General features: G+C 42.6%; 1 long non-coding RNA gene across 1 annotated transcript; it reads right to left on the bottom strand.

The window, feature by feature from the left end:
- Positions 1 to 5,699: 5,699 nt before the first annotated feature.
- LOC114223480 (uncharacterized) lies at positions 5,700 to 7,122 on the bottom strand. The gene is made up of 3 exons (XR_003612155.2): positions 7,044 to 7,122; positions 6,020 to 6,178; positions 5,700 to 5,756 (listed from the first exon to the last, which is right to left on the bottom strand). It is a non-coding gene; the product is annotated as an uncharacterized LOC114223480 (long non-coding RNA).
- Between the last annotated feature and the right edge of the window lie 11,055 nt (positions 7,123 to 18,177).

The raw sequence follows: 18,177 nt of genomic DNA, 5'->3' as shown, positions 1-18,177 counted from the left end.
GGATAACAATCCATGCAATTTCAATACCTTGATACATTCTCTGTGATGGATCTGAATTAAAGGTAGAGGGCAGTGCATAATAACAAACAATTTAATGACATCTTGAGTACCGCTGATAGCCATATATTGTTAAGATACAAATTTTAAAGAAATTGTGTTCCAGTTTATAGGCTAAAAAGTCCTTAAAGTGTTCAAGAATAAATAAAATACCAAGTTTTTCCGATGTGATAAACAACTTTCAGAAAACCTTATTTTTTTAAAGATTATTTATTTATTTATTTGACAGACAGAGACAGCATGAGCAGGCAGAGTGGCAGGCAGAGGGAGAAGCAGGCTCCCTGCTGAGCAGGGAGCCCGATGCAGGACTCGATCCCAGGACCCTGGCATCATGACCTGAGCCGAAGGCAGATGCTTAACCGATGAGCCACCCAGGCGCCCCTCAGAAAAATTTTAAAATGTAAAGGCTACTTTATGCAAAATCATTAAATTGACCAAATGGAAAGGACACTGAAAATAACTATAAAAAAGAGCAAATTGAAAAAGAAAACACCAGAAGGTGTTGGCCTATAGGCAAAATGGTTTTTTTTTTTTTTAAGATTTTATTTATTTGAGAGAGAGAAAGTGAATGGGGGGGGTGAGGGGCAGAGGGAGTGAAACTTCACGTAGACTCCCTGCTGAGCCCAGAGCCCCCCAGACTGTCTTGGGGCTCTATCAAATGACCCGTTGAAACATGACCTGAGCCAAAACCAAGAGTCGCACGCTCAATGGACTACACTACCCAGGCGCCCCAAAGTGGTTTTAAGCAGACAGACTTTCATTTGTAAAGTGATCATAGGGAAGTACATATTGTTTCACTTAAAAAGGCTGCCTTCTCTGATCCCCTGACTGCAGTGAATTGCACCAACTTGCCCACAGCACACATAGGCGGGACTTCAGAAGCTCTGTCCTCATTCTGACTAATATGGAATGACACCAGTGCATGGCTGTACCCCTCCAGGTAGGGCAGCTTGCTGAGGGCACAGGGGGATGTGTTTGCCAGCTCCATCTGTTCTGCTGTGTGCTTCATGGTGACAGGTACACAACGAATGGATGGAGAGATGAATGAGTGAGCTAAGATTGTGAAAGTGACAAAAACAAAATGAACTCCCATTAAGAAAGTTAAGTTCTTCAAACTTGAAAATAAGACAAAACGTAGCTTGAAGACCGGCATTGTGATGCCACCAGCTTTGATTTTCTTTTGCAACATTCCTCTGGCTATTCAGGGTCTTTTCTGGTTCCATACAAATTTTAGGATTATTTGTTCCAGCTCTGTGAAAAACGTTGATGGTATTTTGATAGGGATTGCACTGAATGTGTAGATTGCTCTGGGTAGCATAGACATTTTCACAATGTCTATTCTTCTAATCCATGAGCACGGAATGTTTTTCCATTTCTTTGTGTCCTCCTCAATTTCTTTCATAAGTGTTCTGTAGCTTTTAGAGTACAGATCCTTTACCTCTTTGGTTAGGTTTATTCCTAAGTATCTTATGGTTTGGGGTGGAATTGTAAATGGGATCAATTCCTTAATTTCTCTTTCTTCTGTCTCAGTCTACAGAAATGCAACTGATTTCTGCGTATTGATTTTATATCCTGCCACTTTGCTGAATTCCTATATAAGTTCTAGCAACTTTGGGGTGGAGTCTTTTGGATTTTCCACATAAAGTATCATGTCATCTGTGAAGAGTAAGAGTTTGACTTCTTCTTTGCCAATTTGAATGTCTCTTATTTTTCCTGTTGTCTGATTGCTGAGGTTAGGACTCCTAGTACTATGTTGAACAACAGTAGTGAGGGTGAGCATCCCTGTCGTGTTCCTGACCTCAGGGAAAAAGGTCTCAATTTTTCCCCATTGAGAATGATATTCACTGTGGGCTTTTTGTATACTGCTTTTATGATATTGAGGTATGTTCCCTCTGTCCCTACACTGTGGAGAGTTTTAATCAAGAAAGGATGTTTATAGCAGCAATGTCCACAATAGCCAGACTATTGAAAGAGCCAAGATGTCCATCGACAGATGAATGGATAAAGAAGGTATGGTATATATATATACAATGGAATACTACTCAGCCATCAGAAAGGATGAATACTTACCACTTACATCAATGTGGATGGAACTGGAGGGTATTATGTTGAGCAAAATAAGTCAATCAGAGAAAGACAATTATCATATGGTTTCACTCATATGTGGGATATAAGAAACAGTGCAGAGGATCATAGGGGAAGGGAGAGAAAATGGAATGGAAAGAAATCAGAGAGGGAGGGGCGCCTGGGTGGCTCAGTCGTTAAGCGTCTGCCTTCGGCTCAGGTCACGGTCCTAGGGTCCTGGGATCGAGCCCCACATCGGGCTCCCTGCTCAGCAGGAAGCCTGCTTCTCCCTCTCCCACTCTCCCTGCTTGTGTTCCCTCTCTCACTGGGTCTCTCACTGTGTCTCTCTCTGTCAAATAAATAAATTCTTAAAAAAAAAAAAGAAAAGAAAAGAAATCAGAGAGGGAGACAAACTATGAAAGACTCTTGACTCTGGGAAACAAACAGGATTGCTGGAGGGGAGGTAGGTGGGGGGATGGGGTAATTGGGTGATGGGCATTAAGGAGTGATACGATGAGCACTGGGTGTTATATGCAACTGATGGATTATTCAACTCTACATCTGAAATTTAGATGCACTATATGTTGGCTAGTTGAATTTAAATTAAAAAAAGAAAAGAAAACGGTGACCACAGGTGCTTTCAATGTCACACTAGAGCTTGGTCAAACAGGCCCCACCAGCAATTACTCAATTCTTTAGGAAATAGATGCCTTTGGCTTTTTGATGACTGTGGATTAGACACCAGACTCTATGAAGTTAGATGTGAACTAAGAAGAGATTGACTGATAAATTGCAAATCATTTCTGCCTGATATAAAAGATAGCCTCAAATGGTGCAGTTTTATTGCTTTGCAATTCATTAAGCAGGTTTCTTTTTTTAATCTAAGTCAGCCAACCCATTCCACCATTCCTTTTGAATCACGTCTTTTGAATCAGCTTATCGTCCTGCTGGTTCCTTCATTTATTAATAATGATAAATCTTTGGCACGTGCTCACTCTGTGTTTATGTAAGAGTTGTGTTTTGGACATTTTTGAAAATTAAACTGATACTACCTAAGATAATGTTATTTTCTCACAAGTCATACAACATATGTGGTGGTTTTAAAATCTATCCTAAGAGGTGAAGCTTATTTTCCTTTGAGTGTAGGCTGGACTTAGTGGCTTGCTTCTAAAGAATTTATTACCTGGTGGAAGTGGCAGGGTGCCACATCTGAGGCTAGATCACAAATGGCATTGGAGCTTCTTCCTGATCTCTCTTGGCTCTCTCCCCTTGGGGAAACCAGCTGCCATGTCAGGAGGACACTTGAGCAGCCTATGGAGAGGACTGTGTGGTGGGACCGGAGGCCTCCTGACAATAGCTCCATGTGAGCAATCTTAGAAATAGGGGCCCTACAGCCACACTCCAGCCTTCAGATGAGGAAGCCCTGTTGACATCTTGACTGTGATTTCACGAGAAGCCCTAAGCCAGACCACCCAGTTCATGCCACTTTTCTGGTTCCTCATTCTGAGAAGCTGTGTAAAATTATAATGCTTGCTGTTTTAAGCTGCTGCTAAGTCTTGGAATAATTTGTTACATAGCAACAGGTAACTAACACACTTTGCCATCACCATGGCCAGTTTCTACTCCTGTTCTCTTTTCATTCCCCTCAGTCCTCAGTGGGTATCCTCCCTTCTTAGGAAACATCTCAATTCTTCATGGACTTCATATGACCATAGCGGTTGTCCCAGAAACTGTGCCAGTCTGCAAAGGGGTAACACTCCCCATGGTGCTTCTCACCAGTGCCCTGGAGGTGGGGGTGGCTCCTGCTCTTGCTGAAGAGACGAGGAAGCAAACAGCACAAGGGTACATGCCTGTATCAATATGTAAGCACACATTCAAGAGTGGTTTATTACAGTAAAATAGCAATTTTTTATTAGGAAGATAAATCAAACATAATTAAAATAACCAGTATTCATGTGGTGTCCACTATGTCCCTAGAACTATGTTTAGTGTTTTTTTTCTATTTCATGAAAATTTTCTCATTTTATGCTCATAACTGCCCTGTGTGGTAAACACTCTTATTATCTCTATTTCATGGATGTGGAAACCAAGCATAGAAAGGTTAATTATGTTGTCTGATATGGAATCAATAATCAGAATCAAATCCAGGAAACCTGAATCTAAAGCTATTGACCCCAAGACCCAACACAGCAGTTAGAGGGAACCATTTACAGTCTGCCTCAGATCATGTCACTTTTCTGTTCCCTGAGCCTATGAGAGTAAAAGGCAGGTCTCTGTCATACTCCCAGGCCCCACAAAACCAGGCTGTCATTATCACTTGACTTTATTCTTTTACCACACCATGAAGTACACTCAAGCCACATGACCTCTTGCTCTTTCTTGAACAAGCCAGGCACAGTCCTGCCTCAGGGCACTTGCACTGACCATTCTCTGTGCCTGGGAACCTCTTTTTCAAGATATGAGCATGGCTCACTCTCTCACCTCCTTAAAGTCTCTGCTAAAATATCACCTTCTCCATGAGACCTATACTCACCATCCTGTGCTTTTCTCTCCTGCTGCCATATTCCACTTACCGTGCTCTGTTTCTTTCCACAGCACTCACCATCTGTTAACACACTATATAATTCAGCTGTGTGTTATGTATATTATTTATCAGCTCCCCACCCTACCCTGCTGGAAGATAAGCTCATACAAGGGAGGTGTTTCCTGTCTATTTTGTTCATTAGTGTATTCCAAGCACTTAAGGTGGTACCTGGTATACAGTATGTCTTTAATAAGTAATATCGCACTAACACTGAATGAGTTGTATGCTGTATCACATTGAAAAGGCCAGAGAGGGGCACCTGGGTGACTCAGTTGGTTAAGCATCTGCCTTCAGCTCAGGTGATGATCTCAGGGTCCTGGGATGGAGCCCTGCATTGGGCTCCCTGCTCAGCAAGGAGTCTGCTTCTCCCTCTACTTCTCCCCCTGCTCATGATTTTTCTCTCTCTCTCTCAAATAAATAAATAAAATCTTTAAAAAAAGGCCAGAGAATTGTCTCACATTTTGTTCATAGTTATGATTTTTATTTCTCAGAGAGGTTTGATGCTTCTGGGTCCTCATTCTCTTAATATAGCAGTTAAGATCATGGTGGACACTCTCTGGCCAGTGGGCTAACATGGGCCCACTGTTTCCTAAACAACACTTTATTGCAATACAACCATGCTCATTTGTTTACACAGTCTGTGGATCCTTCTGTACTACAATGGCAGAGCTGAGTATCTGTGACAGAAACTGCACAGATAGGATATTTAGTACGTGGTCCTTTATAGAAAAAGCTTGCCGAACTCTGGTCACAACCATCTTGATTCAAGTCCTAAATCTGTCACTTATTAGCATACATCTTTGGTCAAGTTGTTTAATCTTTCTGCATTTTGGAGTTCTCATCTGTAAAATGGGGATAAAAATAGTACTGACTCAGGAGTGGCTATTAAGATTAAAGGAGTTAATGTATGTGAAGTCTTTAGAGCCATGCCTGGCACAAGCAGGTGCTTAAATGTCAGCTGTATCATCATCGTCTTCATCAGCCACATGGCCTGGGGGAATTTGCCTCATCTCTCTGATTTGATGATTCATCTCACCTCATTTACATTTCTCTGTAAAGAAAAGAGGAACAACCACCTCACTGGGTTGTCATGAGGATGGATGAGACAGAGGCTGTGAAGAGCAGGGTCAGCACTTAACACAAACCCATAGACACCTGCTTCTCACCCCCTCTGTTTCTCACCTCTCTAGCACCCTTCCCCAGGTAGGTAGAGAGGACCCCGAGAACATGGCAGAGGCCCCCCTTTACGCTGACCTAAATCTGAGGCTAGTTCGAGGCCAAGCACTTCCTTGCCATTGTGCTAACACATCTTACCTGACCCAGAGAGGGAGAAGGCTCCAACTCAGCCTGGCTGAATGACCACAGATTATGCTGTGGATTTTCAAATCCCTTTTAGAAGAAAGGTTCACATCTGCTGTGCATTCACTGTGTCAACATTATCTCAAAAGCAGTACGGGCTTTGTGCCATCAGACCTGTGAAGTGAGTGCAATTTTTATTCCCATTTAATTGATAAGACAAAGTCAGACCTAGAGAGGTGAAGTAACTAACCCAAGGTCACAAACTAGTAAGACATGGACCTGGTATTAGTACTCTGGCAGTTCGATTTCATACTAACTCGCCCCCATTCCCCCCCCGCTGTGAACAAATAAGCCATATAATGCTTACAGGCTCAAGCAAGCAAGGGATGGAGGGTAGAGCTGGAGGTCAGGGGGCCTCCCTGCCAGGAGTCTTTTGCAGGCCAAGGGGCTTCTTGAGAAGAACAGAAACTTCAAGAAAGACAACAGAAACCAAAAGAGTTGGTCCAGAGACAAAGGGCTCCAGCACGACAGAGTGAGGCACACATTAGGACAGAGGGGATTCTTCACTCCCTGGAGTGACTTTGGTGGCCCGCCTGGCCTAGGAGAGCTGGTGTTGATGCACAGACACACAGCCTCCAGGGAGCTGTGAACAGAAGTGTCCTTCCTGCTACTGCTCTGAATTCCCAACCCCAGCGAAAGCCACATCCTGCAGTCACTGTGTGGAGGGACAGAGGGAAGGTGCTACTTGGCTCATAGCACATGTTAGTAACGCTAGAGTCCCTGTGACATTACAGGGAAGTCTGTGGGTCAGGGCACCGAAGCTGGGTGCTGAGCCAGAAATGTGTGGCTTTGTTGTCCTTACTCAGTCCCATGACATCTTCCAGGGTGGAGGGTCTAGGGAAGGGCCAGTTCTACAAGCTGGGACCAGGGAGTGTATAGGCAATGGCAGGGTGAGACCGTGGTGTGTGTCACACCCACAGGTAGTTTCTCCTGACTGAGTCACCCAGGGCAGGACCAGAGCCACTGGCGACTTCCTTACCTCAGATCCAGGTGAGACCCTTCAGAGCAGGTCCAGGTGCTTTGCTTATCTATACTTCAGAGGCCTCCAGAGTCTGAGGACTCACCTCCCACAGATTATGTGGTTTGGCCATTTCTGGACCTCTCTCCACAGAACAGCTAGGACTTGAACCAGATTCTGCAGCTGAAAATTGGAAATAAGCCAAATGTGGAAGAAAAAAGTCAGTAGGTAGGAAGACAGAAAGAGTACTGGTCTGGCTCCATCTTCCCTGCTCCCTGGGCCATGCCCTCCTTCTGCCCGGACAGAGTACAGGCTCTGTGTGTGTGGCTATGACCTCACAGAGAGGGCACTCTTGGCCAGGCTGGACTGGGCAGGCCACACTGGGATGACTTCTTCCAAACATTCACCTGACCAATCCATGCAGTCTTTCCTCCTGTTTTTGTTTTGGTTTTGGTTTTTTTTCTCTTTCCACAGAGGACTTGGTCCAATGAGGACCCATAGCTGAATTAGACAAGGCAAAGGGAACTGCATTGAGACTCCCCCAGAGGAGGCCCCAAGCCTTCCTTGGCTCTGTCAGTGACACTTGGCACCGATGGAGTAGAATCATCTCCTTTCACAAACTCCTCAAGAACCAGGGACTACTTCTTTATATATATATTTATATATCATATATAAATAATATATTATTATATACAACATATTATATATATTGTATATTTATTAATGTTATAAATACATATTATATATTATAAATATATATAAAATTATTAGATAAATGTTTGCACATTTGTCTTTTCTAATTTTTTATTACTATATTTAATTGTAGTAAAATGCACATCACAAATTTACCATCTTAACCATTTTTAAGTGTACAGCTATGTACATGTCTTTTATGTCTTTTGTTAAATCTATTCCTGAGTATTTTATTGTAAACAGAATTGATTTTTTATTTCATTTTCTAACAGCTTGCTGCCCATATATAAAAAACATAATTAGTTCAAGGGCAATAAAAATAAAAATATTTTTGTAATCATCATAGTAATGACCGATTCAGGTAAAAATCATCAACGGAGGTTAAAGTCTTTATGCCAGTGTTTGATGAAAAGCAAGATACACATTGTCTTAAAGGATCTCCTCACAGATTGCTTACCAATTACAGAAAGAAAATTGGTAATTTTGCAGTGGAGAAACCTGGCTGACTCGACCTTAATCAAGTGGCCAAAATGTCATTCACCAGTAATGGCGTGAAACAACACAAGGTGTGTCTGTACAGGAGATGGCACACGGAGGACACATTACATCTTCTGCAGCGTTCCTGCCAAAAGTGCGTAAGCTGAATCTAATCACGAGGAAACACCAGACAAAGCCAACTTGAGGGACAGTCACAAAAAACAGCCCCTTATTCTTCAACAATGAATGAACGACAATAGGGACAGAGAAAAAGTAGGCTGACTCGGAAAATATTTAGAAAGTACATCTCCTGAAGACTTCTCTTCTATATGTAGCTTGTGCTACCATTTGTGTGGAAAAAGTACACGTTCAGAGGCCTGCTGGTGCCCCAAATTTCTTTCCAAAGAGAGTCTGCAAACAGGTAGCATTCGTTATTGTCATGTACCATAGAAACTGGATGGGGAGACAGAACTGATTTTCACTTTGTTCCCTTCATCCTACCGGAATTTTTATTTATTTATTTATTTTATTATTTTATGTTAATCACCATACATTACATCATTAGTTTTTAACCCTAACCCTACCAGAATTTTTAAAAAATCATTTAGATGTGTTATTCATTTAAAGTTTGCTTTTTTACTTAACTTTACAAGGTGGTTCTCAAACACAGTATTAAGTGAAAGAAACCAGGCACAAGAAGAATGCATGCTGTATTATTTCATTTACATAATTCAAAACTAAGCAAAACTAATCCATGGTATTGGACATCAGGCCAGGGGTTAACCTCACCTTGAGGTAGGAAGAGTGGCTGGAAGGAGCACAAGGCTGTTTCTCGGTACTTATGCAGAACATCAGAAAATTCAGCAAACTATATCCTGATAAGCTGTGCAGGGTCCTCTATGCATGTTATACTCCAATTTTTTTAAGGTTTGTTGTTTAAAAAAATACAATTAACTTTTCTATATTAACAGAGTATCCTGCCACCTTACACTTATTAGTTCTGGTAGTTGTTCTATAGATTCCCTAGGATTTTCTACATAAACAATCATATCATCTGCAAAGAGGGACAGTTTTCCTTATCTTCTGGTCCTCATTCCTTGGATATTTTTAATTGACTTGGCAGTGGCTAGGACTTCCAGTAAAATGTTGAACACAAGAAGACAGGACAACCATCCTTAACTGGTTACCAATCTTAGGAAAAAACATCCAGTCTTTCATCATTTTTTAAAAAGATTTTTATTTATTTATTTGACAGAGGGAGACACAGCGAGAGAGGGAACACAAGCAGGGGGAGCGGGAGAGGGAGAAGCAGTCTTCCCGCGGAGCAGGGAGCCCGATGCGGGGCTCTATCCCAGGACCCCGTGATCATGACCTGAGCCGAAGGCAGACGCTTAACGACTGAACCACCCAGGTGCCCCTCCAGTCTTTCATCATTAAGTGTGAGCTGTAGATATATTTTTTTGGTAGATGCCCTTTCAAAATACTGAAAACAGTTTTTTCTATTCCTAGTTGGCTGGAACTATAGATCATGAGTAGACGTTAACTTTAACCTAATGCTTTCTCTGTATCCACTGAAATAATCATCTGGTATTTCTCCTTTATTCTGTTAATATAGTTCCATTTTATAGTTCTTGTCTACTAATTCTGACATCTAGGTAATTTCAGGATTGGTCTTCATTGTCCTAATTCCTGACACAGGGTCACACATTCCTTCTTCCTCATATGTTTGAATTACTCCCTGGACATTGTAAATATTATATTACAGAGACTACCACACTCCTCTGAAGAAGTTTATGTTTCTGTTTTACCACGCAATTAACCTCATGAGAGTCAAAATGCAAATCCTGTCTCTCAAGTGGCAGCAAATACCTCAGATCAGTTCCTTTACCTTTAGCTGGGCTTCTAGGCATGGCTCAAGGGTCAGCCAGAGATTTGGGCAGTTTTTACACTGAATTTTGTGGCTCTCCCTCACTGCCTCTAAGATTACCTTCTAAGATTACCCCTTCACTTTCCAGTTGTCCCAAATCTGTCCCCCAGTTCTTCAGAAAGGACTGTAGGGTTTTCGATCCATTTTAGTTGTCTCATGCTGTGCAGCTTAAGCCTGCCCTCGGTGTAAAAATAGGACATATGGGAAACTGACCCATTCACATCATTTGTTTCCAAGTGGCTACTCCCCTGCGGAATCTGCCTGCATGTGTTTGCTTGTGCTCACTCGCCAATACATTCAGATTCCCTGCCCATTTCCCACCCGATCTTATAGTTGTTTTTGTGAAAGACTTGGTCCAGTTCGAGCCCACTTGGCACCAAAAGAAACACATTCCTTTCAATTCTAAGTATGTCTCTTGTAATTAGCACATTGCAGTATTTCTTTTTCTAGTCTGTTAACCTTCTTTTAACTGGAGAATTAAGTTAATTTAAACTGAACGATTGCTGAAATTTGCCAATTTATTTCTACTATCCTCCTTTTTCTTTCCTTTCTTTTTTGTTCCTTTCTTTCTGATGTCTTTTTTTCTGTTTCTTTTTCTCCTTCCTTTAGTGCTTTCAACTGGATTGAGTGAGATAGTTTTGTTTGTTTTCCCTTTGTTCATCCTTCTCTCAAATTTGGAAGTTACATGCTCTCTATTAATTTGATAGTTACTCTAGCTATTTTAACGATCCTTCTTGACCCAACTAAATATAAAGTTAATCAGTATTTTTAGTTGGAGAACTGTGCCATAGTGAGGGTGGCCACAGGGGTAGGATGGTGACCACATTTTGGGGTATCTGATTGTCCCTTCTTGCGTGTTCACTGAGTTTTGTGATGAGGGTACAGTGGTACTCTCTGCCATTTGGCTAGTAATGATGAAGGGTCAAGAAAGAACAGAACTTGAAGTTGGTGCCTGCCTCACCCTACAAAGCACATGCTGATTACATCTTTGGACACCCAAGATGCCTGGAGTGAGTTTGGCATCCAGGGTCCGATCTGCACTAGTTGATATCCAACCTAGAGACAGGAGACCAGATACAGAAATCCAAGGCCACCCTACCCTTCCTCTCTCAGCCCTTACACCCATGACTATTTGCCTTCAGTCTGGTGATAAGGGGAGAAGATCCCAAGAGGACATGGTTTGTCCAGTCCTCAATGGGCAGTTTCCCACTGACTCACTCTCCTTGCTGAGTTCGCACCTGAAACACAAGCACAGATGGAGATTCAGCAGTCGAGAGAATAGGCTCTCTCCATCCTGTCCCTGAATCCATGGATTCTATGAAGCTCAATTTTTTTGTCCTCATTTCTGTCTCTTTGTCTCCCTCTTCTACCACTGGTCCTTGAAGTCATGAAGTTTATCTCTTCTCCCTGCATTCTGGGATCATGCCTTCCTAAAATAACCAGTCCCACAGCCTCTCATTTGAGCCTTAGTCTTCACTATCCTGTATCTTCCCCCACATCAGCCATCCTCCTCAGACTGGAGACACAAGGAAGTCACACACTATCATACATCTCACTCTGTATGAACTACCACTGTGAGGCAACCAGAGGTCACAGCTGGGTTTGATATCTCCTATCAGGAAATTATCTTTCCTTTAGGAACTGGACCTTCTATAGAAGACACATGGAGCAGAGATTGCTGGAAAAAAAATTGGGCATGCCCAGAATCATCTGACTTCCCAGTGAGAAAGCTCCTCTATCTGCAAGGAAATAGAAGTACCACAAAACAGGGTCTCGGCCAGAATGACAAGAATTTTGTTTTTGTTTTGCGGGTTTTTTGCAAGTGTCCATATATACTTTATTCACACAAAGTATTATCACCTCTTGGGTCTCTGTGTTCAAGCAAAAGTCTGTGGCCAGGCCACCTGCACTACGCCTCAAGACCACCCAACTGAGGACATTCTTCCAAGGGACACTCAGGCTTTGGCAGAGCTGGGCTTTTTGTTTTAATAACAAAACTCAATTCTAAAAGTACATAAATACTAACTGGGGAGAAATTAAGTTTTACAACAATGGAACTCAAAATTCCAAAATGGAAAATGTAGAAAGTGAGAGCCGATCTACACCCCACCCCCTAGCTACACCCCATCTCCAAGCCCTGGCCTCAAAGAAGGGCAGTCCTGGGCACCTAGTCTTCTGTTCCCCGAGCTCTGGGCCCCTTCCCTCTCATCTGCTGCTGATCCCAGATGGGGATAGAGTAGAGTTTGGTTTTTGGTCAGAAGCCAAGAGCAGTTGAAGAAAAAAAATGAAGGAATGATATCAACTTTCTCTGCACAGAGGACTGGCAAGGACAGCTCAGAGATGATAGCATTTGGGTTAAAACTACATTATTTGCCAATTTAGTTCTCGTATCTTTCACTTTCTTGGGCAGATCCCTGAGCCCAACCAGCAGTGAGAAGCTCTCTGGGGGTGGGATTATCTGGTCTGGATACTTTGTTCTCTAAAGCCTCCTCTCCATCATCTTGTAGCAAGAAGAAAAGCATCCTTCCTGTTTGGGCAGTGCAAAGCTCAGATCACAAGCTGTTCTCTGGACTAAGTTATCAATACAATCTATCCTCTGGGGATATCTCAGCCCCACGTAGGGCTTTGTAGTGGAGGGGAGGGAGGTGCCTATCAAGCTATCATTTAATCTGAGGAGGAACAATACCACTGGACTTCAAATGTCAGTATCTAAGGCTCACCAAAATTCCTGCTATTCATTCTCTCAAGGAGGGAAATGCCCAAGGAAGTTCTCTCATTGCAGAACTGCCCTAATTATGGTGCAGAAATTAAACTGGACTAAGAAACACAAAATTATCCATGCAAATTTAGTAGTACAAAACATCCACTCCTTTAATTGATCTGACCTAGAGTCAAATCAGCACATAAAATTTAGTATACAATTTTTTAAAAGATTTTATTTATTTATTTGAGAGAGAGAGAGAATGAGAGATAGAGAGCACAAGAGGCAAGAGGGTCAGAGGGAGAAGCAGACTCCCTGCTGAGCAGGGAGCCCGATGTGGGACTCGATCCTGGGACTCCAGGATCATGACCTGAGCTGAAGGCAGTCGCTTAACCAACTGAGCCACCCAGGTGCCCTAGTATACAATTTTGATGAAAATTTGCCTCTAAAGCATAAATATCTGGTAGTTACTAAGGCTAGCTGCCTAAAGTGTACTTAAATGTGTTCAAAATTAGACAAAATAAAAAGACAACTATAAGGATACAGAAGAATCCCATCATTCATATAATGATTTGAAGAGTGTACAAAATCAAAAAGTATGGACCCAACTGGGTCTTCTATAGGAGCTGGGTCGTCCAAAAGAGCAAATGGTTACCTTCTCCGGGCTATTGAGAGAATCCACAAATGAGACTCAAAAGAACTCCAAAATAGCAAAGGGTCTTGATGCTGGAATATCTACATAGGCCCATGACAGAAAGAACCTGGATATGGTGGATACACAGCCTTGTGGAGGTTGAGAACCATACCTCCATCTGTGGTCATAGATGCATACAGACACTCATGCTCATCGTGGGGAGGGACAGAGAGAGATGCCACTTGGTTCTCAAGCACTTATAAACACACCTAAGCATCAGAGGGAGGAATCTAGAGTCAGGGCTCCTCAACTCTATAGATTCAGGTTTAGTTTTAGCAATTATTTTTGCTACAGTTACGGTGGTTCAATTACATTCTCCAGACTGGAGAAACTTAGGGAAGGGCAAATTGCCTACAGGTGGAATGCAGGCAGGGTAGTGCAGCCCTAGATTTTTGTCTTGCCCAGACATAGCCTCCTCTGATTGACTGAATCACCAAGGTTGGGCCTCCAACAGCATCCACCTTACTCTAAACCAAGAGAGGGACATCTCTGAGTTCCCGGCTTTGAGAAATCAGGATAAGGCACTCTGAGCAGGATCAAGTGCTTACTTATTTCTTGGCTCAAGGGCCTCTGAAGGCCTGAGAATGACCTATCCAGGAATTGAGCTATTTGGGCACCCAGAGAAATGCACTCTTCTGAAGGGTCAGGAGATGGAAGTTCTAGTTCATCATTGACTTTATTTATCACCAAGAAGGACAGGGATTGAGGCAGAAACTCCAACACCCAGGTGAAAATAAATGTGAAAAATGAGCTTGATGCTCTCAAGTATATTCATCAGAGGTTTGATTTTCCTCTCTAGAGAAAAGAGGAAAGATGCTATGTTTTGTGATTTTGGATAAACCCTCCTGGGTTTCCTATATTTATCTCCTTAAAAGGGACTCAGTCCTCACCCCAGCAAAAAAAAGACATTTCCAGATGAGTAAAACAAGGGCACAGAATCATACTATTTAAACTCATTTTAATTTTTATCATAGTAATACATGCACATTGCTTTTAAAAGCCAGATAGGATTTTTAGAATGCATAACTATAAACAATAGATTCCTGCCCATGCTATCTTCTTTCTCTTAGCCCAATCTTCAGATCCATTCAGGAAAGGTATTCTCTATTTGCAGGAATTCCCATACCTCTCTCCTGGACTGAGCCTTATCCTGTGACTCCTGAGTCTTTTTCTTCTTCTTGGTCTCTTTCCTTTTCTAATCCACCTCTAAGGGCCTTCTAATCATCGAGGTATAAATGTCAAAATACTTCATGCTTTGCTTTTCCTTCAGTGCAATCACTTCTTTAGGGTTTGCAGTATTCACTCCACTTTCCCACTTGGTATCAGGCCCCCTAACAACATTCTAGTCAAAGTATCCTAACTTTCTTGTCATTTTTCTCAGAATGGTGGAGGGCAAGATGATAGTTTGGTTTTGGAAGCTGTTCCCTCTTTTTTACCAGACCTAGTGCCAAAATGTTGCAAGCAAAGAGCAAGAATAGGAAAGGCAGAGCCCCTCTCAGGACACTGGCTTTGCGTTTGCAGGGAAGGTGTTCCCACACTCCTGGGTGTAGTCTGGTTTCATCAGATTTCAGTAGGTGGTGTGTGTGTGGCTGTTGGGGAGGATATGATGATCAGCATCACCTTGCCTCCACCCATTGTTAAGCACCCTTGGAGGGACCTGAGTTGCTCCCAGGCTCAAACTCTTTCCAGGGTAGAGCATCTCATCACATGACCCATTGCTCCCTTGGAGAAAAATCCCACAGTTCAAAGCCTTCTGCTAACCCCAGGCGTCTTTACATGTGTCATGAGAGCCTCTGGGATTATCTTCTACCCTCCGATGTATCTCAAAGTTCTGAGTTGGGGTGGGAGTTTCCACCAACGGCTTCTGAAGAATATTACCCCATAGTCCCTTCAAGCTCTGCTGGTGTAAGGAACGTTAGAAGAGTTTTGTGTCTTCATATACCTCTAGAAAAAGCCCACGCTTTCTAGGCACTGGGAATTGGGAAGAGGTTACTGGGGAAAGTTGTAAGCCAGAGCCTCAGCCTTAGAGAAGATGCCTCTCTCTTCTGGATCCCTAATGGGATCTTGAGTCCATTTTAGGGACCAGGATACTCACTATGGTGACTTTCCCTGGGCTCTGAGAAGAGGAGGAGGTCAGTTCCTCAATCATTCACTTATTAATTTATTAACAATGTATTTATTCAACATATATTTATTAAACACAGACACCGCACTAAGGACTGGAAATACAGTAGTAAACTAGACAAATACCACTTCCTTGGAATTGAGGACTTTATAATGTAAGGAGGGAAGTAGAGATAAAGACAAATAAACAAAGTCCTTACAATTGTGTGAAGGAAACAGTCAAAAATGGGAGATAGAAAATTCAGGAGGTAGAAGAAGGGGCTTACTGTGGACATGATGCTTAAGGAAGGCTTCTTTGAGGAGGTGACATATAAAGAGGTGACTTGAAGGAGCCAGAAAAGCAGAGAATGAGAGTAAACTAATATAGGTATAGGGATGTGCATGAGCACGGCATATGCAATGGTCCTGAGGCTATAAAGAATTTGGCACACATCCAAAAACTAACAATGTATTGTATGGTGACTAACATAACATAATAAAATTAAAAAAAAAAGAATTTGGCATATTCAAGGAACTAAAAGATTGGCATCACTGAGAATAGTAATAGGGAGAAAGAATTACCTTGGAAGATAGAGGAGTTTGAGGCAGGGGTCAGGCCATCCAGGCAACCCTTAAACTATGGAAGGGGATTTGCTTTTCCTTCTAAGTGCTAATGGAGGCACTGAAGGAGTGAACATAGAAATGACATAGTTTAGATTTACATTTATGGAGATTACCCTGACTGGCTCACGGAGACTGGACTGAATGGGCAGAGGGAGGAGTAGATGGAACTCACCAGTCAGGAGTCTGATTTACAGCACCAGCAAGCTATGGTGGCTGCCTGGTTTGGATTGGAGAGTGGCAGAGAAGCTGAAGAGAGATGGGTGGATTGGAGATCTTTTGAAGGTAGACGTCTTTAGAGATAGACTTCATGGATTAGAGGTAGGGCTCAAAGGAAAGGAGGAATCAAGGGTGGCTCCTAGGTTTCTGTCTTGAGTAACTGAGATGGAGAAGATGGGGTGTGGGAACGGGTATGTCTGATTCCTTCAAAATCCATATGATGAAATCCTAAAGCCCAATGTGATCAGATAAGGAGGTGGGGACTTTGGGAGGTGATTAGATCCTGAGGGCAGGGCCCTCACAAACAGGACTGATAGCCATATGAGAGAGGCCTAGGAGGCTTTCTCCCCTTCCACCATGTGAGGCCCACAATGAGAAGTCTGCAACCCTCTGAGGGCCCTCACCTGACCATGTTGGCACCCTTATATCACACTTCTAGTCTTCAGAGCTGCAAGACATAATGTTTGTTCTTATTATGCTGCCAGTCTAAGGAATTTTGTTACAGTAGCCCAAACAGATGAAAACCTTCCTCAAACTAGGAGAGCCAATAAAATATCTGAGAATACCTCTTGGGTCCTTCTGTGGTTTCTCTTCTTCCTCCTCTTCTTCCTCCACCACCACCACCACTTCCTCACCTCCTCTGTGAGAGGGTGCAGTGTAGGGTGGGCGAGATGTCTACCTCCTGCTCATCTCCAGTGCTCTTGGGATTTCCAAAAAGTTAGTATTTATGAGAACAGCCTAGAGTTATTTTTTTCTATCACTCTCTACTATCCTTTCTACACATTCAGCTATTTACAGAACTCACATTCTTTGCAGCCCTTCTCAGAAAACCTGCTTACTCTGCGTCCATTTCATTGCCACCAGAAGCCTCTCATAGCCATCCTTGGGGTCATTTATGCTTCGTCCTGACCTTGTCAGAGAAAAAAAACTGAAACACTGGATTCCCCTGTTATCATTTTCCTGTGCCCTTAAGTAGTTTATGAGTATGCATAAATGTATGTTGGTGAAGGCTTGGATAAAATCCAAGAGGGAGATGCCATGGAGTCAGTGGACATTGGCTGGAAGCCCTCTGGGAAGCTCTGGGTTGTGCTTTGTTTCTACAGCCATCCCCTCCTGAGAGAATATCCTAACATCATTGCAGTCTACTAAGGTTAGACTGGCATAGAAGGAGGAGGAAGAAGAGTTGAGACAGAAAAGTTCCTAGCCAGCTTTTCTGTGCTTTCCTTCCCCACCTTCTCTGAGGAACTTTGACATTCCTCACACCCTTCTTGCAGTTAGGGCTGCCTCTGCCATGATAAAGCAAACTCCACTCTGACACACTTCAGTATCATTGGAGGATGCTAATACATGCAATGAGAATTCATTTGTTTCAACAATATATTTTGAGCAACTATTACGTAGGAGGCAAGATTTTGCACCTAAGGAGTATAGAGATATCAAAGTCACAATCTCTGCCCACTATGTACCTAGAATCTGGTTGAGGAGAAAAGAGCAAAGAGGCCAAAACAAGGAGAAAAAACTCTAGCACAAGTCTAACAAAAGAAATGTCTGTCACATGGTAAGGCAAAGTGCTATAGACTTCAAAGAAGATAAGATGTTGGATTTTCTTGGGAGGATGAGGAGCAGCCTCTAAACACTTCAGACAGATGTAGGATATTAGGAAGACATAGGCAGGTGAGAGACACAGTGATGAAAGTGGCTGAAATGTTTGCAAAATCAT

This window comes from Eumetopias jubatus, unplaced genomic scaffold, assembly GCF_037043125.1.
Source record: "Eumetopias jubatus isolate StellerSeaLion01/CBP00866 unplaced genomic scaffold, mEumJub1_p1.0 scaffold_9, whole genome shotgun sequence".
In the NCBI taxonomy this organism is placed as follows: domain Eukaryota; kingdom Metazoa; phylum Chordata; class Mammalia; order Carnivora; family Otariidae; genus Eumetopias; species Eumetopias jubatus.
The sequence above is the reverse complement of the archived record's forward strand: the minus strand, read 5'-3'. Positions and strand labels throughout refer to the sequence as shown.